The following is a 10,029-nucleotide window of genomic DNA, read 5'->3' on the forward strand; positions in this document are numbered from 1 at the left end:
GCACGTTGTGCCGTCCATCTATAATTATTACATTGAGCCATTTCACCTTTTCAACTCCTGAACATCAAGGGACCATACAAGTCACACTTCAATTTTCTCATAAAAATATGAATTCTCATACTCGAGTAGAGAGTACACAGGAGTAGCACACAATTAATGACCAATTCTCATGTTCTATAGACATGAGCACACACACACTCACAGATTATGGCACTGCGTGCCATTTGTACCAGTAAGACGAGCCGGGCTTGTCTAGCCAGATGGCCCGGTAAGCGATGCTTCACCAACAAACGCTGCAACTTCTGCTGGGTACTGAGCGTGGAGTGTGAAATACAGGACCCCGACGGCGCCCGTGGCCATGACTAAAATGACAAAAAGAATGACGGGTCTCTTCCCCCACTGCCCCATGATCCCGAGCGCGAACGGGTAGAGGAGCACGAGGATGCACATGTTGAACATCATCCCGAGCACCACGTGTTGCCCCTGCTCCGTGAAAAACCCCCATGTCGCGGCCTTGCCTATGGCTGCTCCGACGGCCGCCACGTTCACAACGAGCACCGCCACGGTCGGGATCAGCAGGGGCACCCACCTCACGGCGTATAGGTCGGCAAACTTGTCGTTGGAGCAAGCCTGAAGTATATCCCCTTACCGGTGACGAGCTTTAGCGCCAAGTACAGCACCGCTGTCGGGTACACGCCGGTGGCGGCGATCATGTAGAACTGCTCGTTGCGGAACCAGTCGAGCACCGTGATCCCCGCCCATTTCACCTCGAACATTCCGATCACGTGCACCATCGCTATGACCGCGACAAGGTACATGATGTAAGTGCCGAACGGCCTCTGGATGTAGAGCTGGTCGGAGAAGAGCCACAAGACCGGGAAGAGGTTGTATGCCAGGATGAACACGGTGACGATCGGGTACGTGGACATGTTGAGGTACGCGACGCGCTGCAGAGGGTGCATCCGGCGGCCGGCGAGGAGCGCGTTGCTATGGGAGAAGAACATCTCCAGGGATCCTCCTGACCACCGGAGCAACTGGTAGAGGCGCTCGGTGAGGTTGATCGGCGCGGTGCCACGGAACGCGGCCGGCTCCATGGAGCAGTATGTGGAGCGCCACCCTTGCCGGTGCATGCGGAAACCGGTCGCCACGTCCTCCGTCGCGATGTCATACACCCACCCGACGTCTCTCCCCCATGAACTCCTTTCATCGTAGGCGCACGTCATTAGAGTAGCAAGGTCGTTGCTGAGCTGCTCGTCGACCAGCACCGGCGTGATGGACCTCTCTTGGACCGCCGCATCCGGCATCGAGTTTACCAACGGTATCGAGTTGCCAAACTTATTACCTGCCTTCCCTAGGAGCTTGATGTTCTCCGCTCGATAACGCGGTGGCTCCATGCCGTAGAGCGCGACACGACGGAACATGGTTCCGGTGCCGAGGTAGGAGGGGCCTTGGATGCCATTGAGGCAGAGCATGGTGCCGTCGAAGAAGACACGGTTGTGGTTGGCATAGCGATCCGTCGGGTCTACATCGTCGAAGCGCTGAGGGAACTGAACGAAGGCCGTGTTCTGGCCATCGCGAGGGTCGAGCATGAAGCACATCGGGACACGGAAAGCCTGCGAGTTGTTGATGTAGTGGTCGCAGTCGAAGTTTATGATGAAGGGCGCGTTGGAGAGCAACGCGGAGACGCGGAGCATCGCGTTCATGGCCGGGGCGCTTCTCCCGGGAAATGTACACAAGCATGGGGAGCCTCGTGTCAACGTTGCTGAAGTCAAATGGATTTCCAGTGCTCGCCGGCGACCCCAGTTGTGTTTTACAACTTGGATGTGTTAGTATGACCTGCCAAAAGAACATGTTAGTTTTAGACTCAGTTTTTTTTTTCTGAAATATGAGTAGTACTCCCTCCGTTCGGATTAAATTGACGCAGAGTGGTGCTAATCCTAGCATGCAAGTAGTGTTGTCTCGCGTCAATTAAATGTGACCAGAAGTAGTAAATGATATTGTAGAGTATATTTATCAGTCGACGCGATATATGTTTTTTTATATAACTGTAATCAAATGCAGGTTCTGTCCCAAAGAAAGCTGAGTAGGGGCTTAGCAAATCCCTTTGAATTGTTGTAAGAAAAGAAATCCGGACTTAGGCTACTTACAAAAAAATATTGTCTAAGGAACATCATATAGTAAGAAAAAACAAAATTATTTATTTACCTTCATTTTACTTGTTTTTATTATGTTATCACCTACGCCAGTGTTAAAGCTCGGCTGTTGTGGTACCCAAATATTTCTATCTCAATTTTGAGTTGTAGATTCAAACTGAAACTGAGCTATGATTTAAATTGTTGGAATGTATTGTCTAACCCTTTCCATCAATTTGGTTTCTTGGTTGTGTGGGATAGTGCATCAATTAAATTAGGTATTATAGCAAGTAGATCACAAGTTTAGTTTTCTTGTACGCGAGGGAAAAATGTTCAAATATATTGCCTAGCCATTTTCACCGTCTAGACTTTTTGTTATATATAAAACATGTTCAAACTAAAAATAAAAATGCATGTAGTTTTGGAATTTTGAACATTGACGAAGCTTCAACCTGAGCAGACGTGAAAATTTCTTAGATTTAGTTAGTGGATACAAAATAATTTACAACCGCTGATTTTCGGGTTGGATCAGTCTAAATGCAAAACAAGTTCAAATTTGACCTCATAATAATTCAGCGAAATATGATCGGGTTTTTCTGTACATAAGTCCAAAAAACTATTTGTTACCGAAATTTGAACTGTGAGATTGAGATAGCCAAACCCAAAAAATTTGGAGGATTGAGTAATTGGAAGGTGCAATTATATACCTGAACAATTCCAGCATGCTGGCCTCTTCGATGGTTGTCAGCTTGCTCAATCCATGTGCCTGGCCATTGTGTCCCATCAGCCATCCACGTGGCACGTAGCCCATCGCCTTTGTTATACGCGTCAGAACGTTTTCGGATGGTGCTTGAAAGGGAGTCTATCCTCACCTTGAACTCCTCATATTCTCTGCGCACACGCCTATGATCCCTCATGAATTCGCCGGCATTACCGCCGACGCATGGCTGTGTTTTCATCCCAAAGTAGTTCTCCGGGGACCTTGGCTCGACGCAGTGCTTCCGGCAGAACGGTACCCACAGCTCGGCGAAACTGGCAACCTCGACCATGGCCTCGTAGTGGACCAGCGTGCCGCCATCGTCGGAGAGGTAGCAGGCGTACCTGTCGACGGGGTAGTCGGTGGCGAGGATGGAGAGGATGGTGTTTACGGTGTACAGGATGGGCTCATCGACGGGGTCGACGGTGGTGACGAAGACGTCGATGCCGGGGAGATTAGCGTCGCCGGAGGAGCCGTACAGGTGCGCGAGGGCGGCCATGTCCGGGACGCGTTTGATGGGGTTGAGCTTGGGGAGCTGGTTGAGGATCCATGAGAGGGCGAACCAGGTATCCGCGACCATGGAGGTGGTCCAGAGCCACACGCCGTCGTGGTTTCTGTGCTTCACGCGCCACCCGAAGAAGGCGACGACGGCGATCAGTCGCACGAGAATCAGGAATCTGTTGGAGATTAAGCGACAGCCGTGTTAAGATGTGTAGGAGATGTATGACAATAATCTACATCAATGGATAGCCAGAAAGACGTGCGGATCGAGACCTGTAAGGATGCAGGATGCTGGCCTTGACCTTCATGGTCCGGAACAGCAGTGGCCCGCGGGCACCGTCGCCGGAGACGTTTCCCGGCATTTCTCCCTCGTTGGCTGCCACCCACACGTCATCTTTGGTGCGCTTGGCAGGCGGCGAGTCCGCTGCTGCGCTGGCGCCGCGCCCGCTCTCTACGTCGGCCACAGCGTAGCCGTCGGGGGTGTCGATGCGGAGAGCGTTGGCTCTACGAGTGACTGCCGCGGCCATCGTGTCCGCTGTGGACGGTGTACGTACACGGTGCTGATCTCCTTCTTGAGAGGGGTGCTTGCCTCGGGTGGATTATATATAGCGTGGCCGCAATTGGACTACGGTGCTGGATTCCATAAACCATGGGTCGTGTGGGACGTCTGCATGGTCAAATACTGCAAGAGTCTGCAACTTGCCGCCGCACTAAACCCTGGTGAATATATTCTTTTTGGTCCACCGCGCGGCAAGAATGTTTGTTCTTTGTTCTGACCGATCAAATGCTACCGGCAAAACCTCAAATGCTAGTGGAGTACTCCCTCCGTCCACAAATAAGTGTACTTTTAGTTTTTGTACTAAGTCAAATATTTTAAGTTTTAACCAACCGTAGAAAAAAAGTAGCAACACATATGATTAGATTTTGGTATAATTTAAAACTACATTTCAAAATGAATCTCGGCATACTAAATTGGTGTCATAAATGTTGCTACTTTTCCCTATATATTTAGTCAAAGTTTAAAATGTTTGACTAAACACAAAACCTAGAAATACACTTATTCGTGAACGGATTAGTACTTTATATTTCAACACTCGTATGTCTAATAAACTGGAGTAACATCGCTATAGAAGAGTAGAAGACGTGTGCGCTTACACCAGTAAAGGCGAAGCTACATGGATCGTCCAAGTCAGAGAAGAAAACCAGCTGGATGGAAAGGTACATGAGAACGCTGTATTATATACCTTGTCAGGTCTATGGATGCAGTGCCACTAGCTGGCACGCAGCTATTAGATCATCTAGTAGACGTCCTAAAAAGACTAAACCTGTAAAATTGCTTTAATTTTATTGGAGGCTGGGGCTAAGAAAAAGCTCTAGCAGATGGCCATATCCTTTGAGTCTTATGTTAAGGGTCCATGTCGTACTTCTTCATCTTCAGTTTGAGTTCTAGGCATCTTTGTTATGGACAAACCGGCCCCTATTGCCCCCGAGGAAAAAAAAAAAACCCAACCCTAACCCGCCCCCCCTCGCACCCCCCCCCCCCCGAGGGCGACGGGGCGCCTCCAGCCGCTGGCCACATCGCCCCTCCCCCACCCCCTCCCTTCTTTGCTGCCGACGACAGGGGTCGTTGGGCTAAGCCCGGGCAACGTCGGCGGCGGCGCATCTTCATCACCCGCGTCATAGGGGAGGAGTCGGGGCCTTCTTCCTCCATGGCGGCGGGGCACTTTCGGAAGGTCTGGTCCGGCGTTGGATCCCGTGACGGCCGCAGCGGGCACCGGTGGCGGCTCAGCTCTAAACCTCGCCGCCCTGTCTCAGATGGGTTCGGCCAAGTGCATGGGTCCGAGCGAGCTGGGGCTTGATGGTGGAAGACTCCCTGATGGTGGCGGTAGTGGTTGCCTCCTGCGGAGGATTATAGCGGCAGCAGAGGTGCAATGGGACTGGCTGATTGGGTGAAAACCCTAGGTTTCTTCTCTTTACCCTCTCCGTGATCCCATCTGTCGCTGGTGGAGGGATGGCTGGTTGCAGTGTGTTGCCCAGGTCTTCCTAGTGTCTCCGCGTTGCTTCGGCTGGCCTGGGATGGTCGGCGGCGTTGGAGCACGACCTGAATAAAGGTGGCGGTCCTAGGGTTGCTCTTGTGCAAAGATGAGGACCTGCCTGAGGCATGTTCTTCTCGATCTGGTAGAGTGTTGAGTTCAAGAAGGCACCACCGGCGAATGTAATAGAGCACATATTACCTGGAGTTTGTTGGATAGGGTGGTATTCGGTCGTGTGCACCCATGCGTTTATTCTGACCGTTTGGTTTCGGAGGGAGCGGCGCGAAGCTCTGTTCTTTCTTTCCATACAATGAAATTTTGGTCATGGGTGAAGTCAGAGGCGGATAATATCATGATGGCTGGATTTGGAGTACTAGCAATGGAGGTCCAAGTCTATGCGCTGGTGAGGAACTTGCTTGGTGTTATGGGCTTGCAGCAGCAGTATGAAAGAGGGGACGGCAGCACAGGTGAAGTTCAAAGTTCTACCTTTTAGGATGAAAATCCAAGGTTTGATCTTAATTGGTTGTGCCTAGTAATGACCTTGTTAAAGGCATTGTGTTGAAATCGCGGAATATCTTCAGGGTGAAAACCTGTCAACACCCGGATTTTTAAGTCCAGATGCCTATTATGCCATTCATCGCAATCCCAGGAATAATGTTGTTGCGAGACATAACAGTTGATATCATAAGTCATCATTCATTACAAACCATAATCGTCTTACGAAAGTAGATCACATGATCCAATATTACAACCATAGTTGATCTATTGATCAACGAACATCACAAATATTACAAAGCGGAAGCGTAGTAGTAGTAGTAGTGGACTATCTAAATCCACAGGCCAACGCTTGACGTTAGAAGAACTCCTAGTTGTTGTAGCCGTCCTGCTGGCCGTCATCTTCATATTGCTGCTCCTCTTCATAGTCTGGCCATTTGAATAGCCAGAGACACAGCCGTGAGTACTTTTAAAGTACTCGCAAACTAATACTAAGGTAAGTAACACTAATTCACTAAAGGGGGTTTGATGCGTGTAGTTGACACGTCCGTTGGGAACCCCAAGAGGAAGGTGTGATGCGCACAGCGGCAAGTTTCCCTCAGTAAGAAACCAAGGTTTAATCGAACCAGTAGGAGTCAAGAAGCACGTTGAAGGTTGATGGCGGCGGGATGTAGTGCGGCGCAACACCGGAGATTCCGGCGCCAACGTGGAACCCGCACAACACAACCAAAGTACTTTGCCCCAACGAAACAGTGAGGTTGTCAATCTCACCGGCTTGCTGTAACAAAGGATTAACCGTATTGTGTGGAAGATGATTGTTTGCAGAGAAAACAGTAAAACAAGTATTGCAGCAGATTTGTATTTCAGTATTAAAAGAATGGACCGGGGTCCACAGTTCACTAGAGGTGTCTCTCCCATAAGATAAAAGCATGTTGGGTGAACAAATTACATTCGGGCAATTGACAAATAGAGAGGGCATAACAATGCACATACATGACATGATAAGTATGGTGAGATTTAATTGGGCATTACGACAAAGTACATAGACCGCCATCCAACTGCATCTATGCCTAAAAAGTCCACCTTCAGGTTATCATCCGAACCCCTCCAGTATTAAGTTGCTAACAACAGACAATTGCATTAAGTATGGTGCGTAATGTAATCAACAACTACATCCTCGGACATAGCGCCAATGTTTTATCCCTAGTGGCAACAAGCACAACACAAACTTAGAACTTTCTCATCATCGTCCCGGTGTCAATGCAGGCATGAACCCACTATCGAGCATAAATACTCCCTCTTGGAGTTAAAAGTAAAAACTTGGCCAGAGCCTCTACTAGTAACGGAGAGCATGCAAGATCATAAACAACACATATGTAATAACTTGATAATTAACATGACATGGTATTCTCTATCCATCGGATCCCGACAAACACAACATATAGAATTACGGATAGATGATCTTGATCATGTTAGGCAGCTCACAAGATCCAACAATGAAGCACAATGAGGAGAAGACAACCATCTAGCTACTGCTATGGACCCATAGTCCAGGGGTGAACTACTCACTCATCACTCCGGAGGCGACCATGGCGGTGTAATAAAGCATATGAGTTATGTACATTATATCTTACAAGTTGCAAGCCTCATGCATAGTATACTAATAGTGCCCGCACCTTGTCCTAATTAGCTTGGACTACCGGATCTTTGCAATGCACATGTTTTAACCAAGTGTCACAATGGGGTACCCCCATGCCGCATGTACAAAGGTCTAAGGAGAAAGCTCGCATTTTGGATTTCTCGCTTTTGATTATTCTCAACTTAGACATCCATACCGGGACAACATGGACAACAGATAATGGACTCCTCTTTAATGCATAAGCATGTGGCAACAATTATTATTCTCATATGAGATTGAGGATGTATGTCCAAAACTGAAACTTCCACCATGAATCATGGATTTAGTTAGCGGCCCAATGTTCTTCTCTAACAATATGCATGCTCCAACCATGAAGGTGGTAGATCTCTCTTACTTCAGACAAGACGGACATGCATAGCAACTCACATGATATCCAACAAAGAATAGTTGATGGCGTCCCCGTAAGCATGGTTATCGCACAACAAGCAACTTAATAAGAGATAAAGTGCATAAGTACATATTCAATACCACAATAGTTTTTAAGCTATTTGTCCCATGAGCTATATATTGCAAAGGTGAATGATGGAGTTTTAAAGGTAGCACTCAAGCAATTTACTTTGGGATGGCGGATAAATACCATGTAGTAGGTAGGTATGGTGGACACAAATGGCATAGTGGTTGGCTCAAGTATTTTGGATGCATGAGAAGTATTCCCTCTCGATACAAGGTTTAGGCTAGCAAGGTTATTTGAAACAAACACAAGGATGAACGGTACAGCAAAACTCACATAAAAGACATATGGTAAACATTATAAGACTCCATACCGTCTTCCTTGTTGTTCAAAACTCAATACTAGATGTTATCTAGACTCTAGAGAAACCAAATATGCAAACCAAATTAGCAAGCTCTAAGTATTTCTTCATTAATGGGTGCAAAGTATATGATGCAAGAGCTTAAACATGAGCACAACAATTGCCAAGTATCAAATTATCCAAGACATTTTAGAATTACTACATGTAGCATTTTCCAATTCCAACCATATAACAATTTGACAAAGAAGAAACTTCGCCATGAATACTATGAGTAGAGCCTAAGGACATATTTGTCCATATGCTACAGCGGAGCGTGTCTCTCTCCCACAAATTGAATGCTAGGATCCATTTTATTCAAACAAAACAAAAACAAAAACAAACCGACGCTCCAAGCAAAGTGCATAAGATGTGACGGAATAAAAATATAGTTTCAGGGGAGGAACCCGATAATGTTGTCGATGAAGAAGGGGATGCCTTGGGCATCCCCAAGCTTAGACGCTTGAGTCTTCTTATAATATGCAGGGGTGAACCACCGGGGCATCCCCAAGCTTAGAGCTTTCACTCTCCTTGATCATATTGCATCATACTCCTCTCTTGATCCTTGAAAACTTCCTCCACACCAAACTCGAAACAACTCATTAGAGGGTTAGTGCATAATAAAAATTCACATGTTCAGAGGTGACACAATCATTCTTAACACTTCTGGACATTGCATAAAGCTACTGGACATTAATGGATCAAATAAATTCATCCAACATAGCAAAAGAGGCAATGCGAAATAAAAGACAGAATCTGTCAAAACAGAATAGTCCGTAAAGATGGATTTTATTAGGCCACCAGACTTGCTCAAACGAAAATGCTCAAATTGAATGAAAGTTGCGTACATATCTGAGGATCATGCTCGTAAATTGGCTTAATTTTCTGAGCTACCTACAGGGAGATAGACCCAGATTCGTGACAGCAAAGAAATCTGGAACTGCGCAGTAATCCAAATCTAGTACTTACTTTTCTATCAAAGACTTTACTTGGCACAACAAAACATAAAACTAATATAAGGAGAGGTTGCTACAGTAGTAAACAACTTCCAAGACATAAATATAAAACAAAAATACTGGAGTAAAAACATGGGTTGTCTCCCATAAGCGCTTTTCTTTAACGCCTTTCAGCTAGGCGCAGAAAGTGTATATCAAGTAACATCGAGAGATGAAGCATCAACATCATAATTTGTTCTAATGATAGAATCATAAGGTAACTTCATTCTCTTTCTAGGGAAGTGTTCCTTACCTTTCTTGAGAGGAAATTGATATTTAATATTACCTTCCTTCATATCAATAGTAGCACCAACGGTTCGAAGAAAAGGTCTTCCCAATATAATGGGGCAAGATGCATTGCATTCAATATCCAAGACAACAAAATCAACGGGGACAAGGTTATTGTTAACCATAATATGAACATTATCAACCTTCCCCAAAGGTTTCTTTTAGCATTATCAGCGAGATTAACATCCAGATAACAATTCTTCAATGGTGGCAAGTCAAGCATATCATAGACTTTTTTAGGCATAACGTAAATACTTGCACCAAGATCACATAAGGCATTACAATCAAAATCTTTGACTCTCATTTTAATGATGGGCTCCCAACCATCCTCTAGCTTTCTA

General features: G+C 46.4%; 1 pseudogene; it reads right to left on the reverse strand.

Moving 5' to 3' along the window:
- Positions 1-252: 252 nt before the first annotated feature.
- Positions 253-3,917, reverse strand: LOC124679374 (annotated as a pseudogene).
- Positions 3,918-10,029: the final 6,112 nt, after the last annotated feature.

The sequence above is a fragment of the Lolium rigidum genome, chromosome 7 (assembly GCF_022539505.1).
Source record: "Lolium rigidum isolate FL_2022 chromosome 7, APGP_CSIRO_Lrig_0.1, whole genome shotgun sequence".
Taxonomy (NCBI): domain Eukaryota; kingdom Viridiplantae; phylum Streptophyta; class Magnoliopsida; order Poales; family Poaceae; genus Lolium; species Lolium rigidum.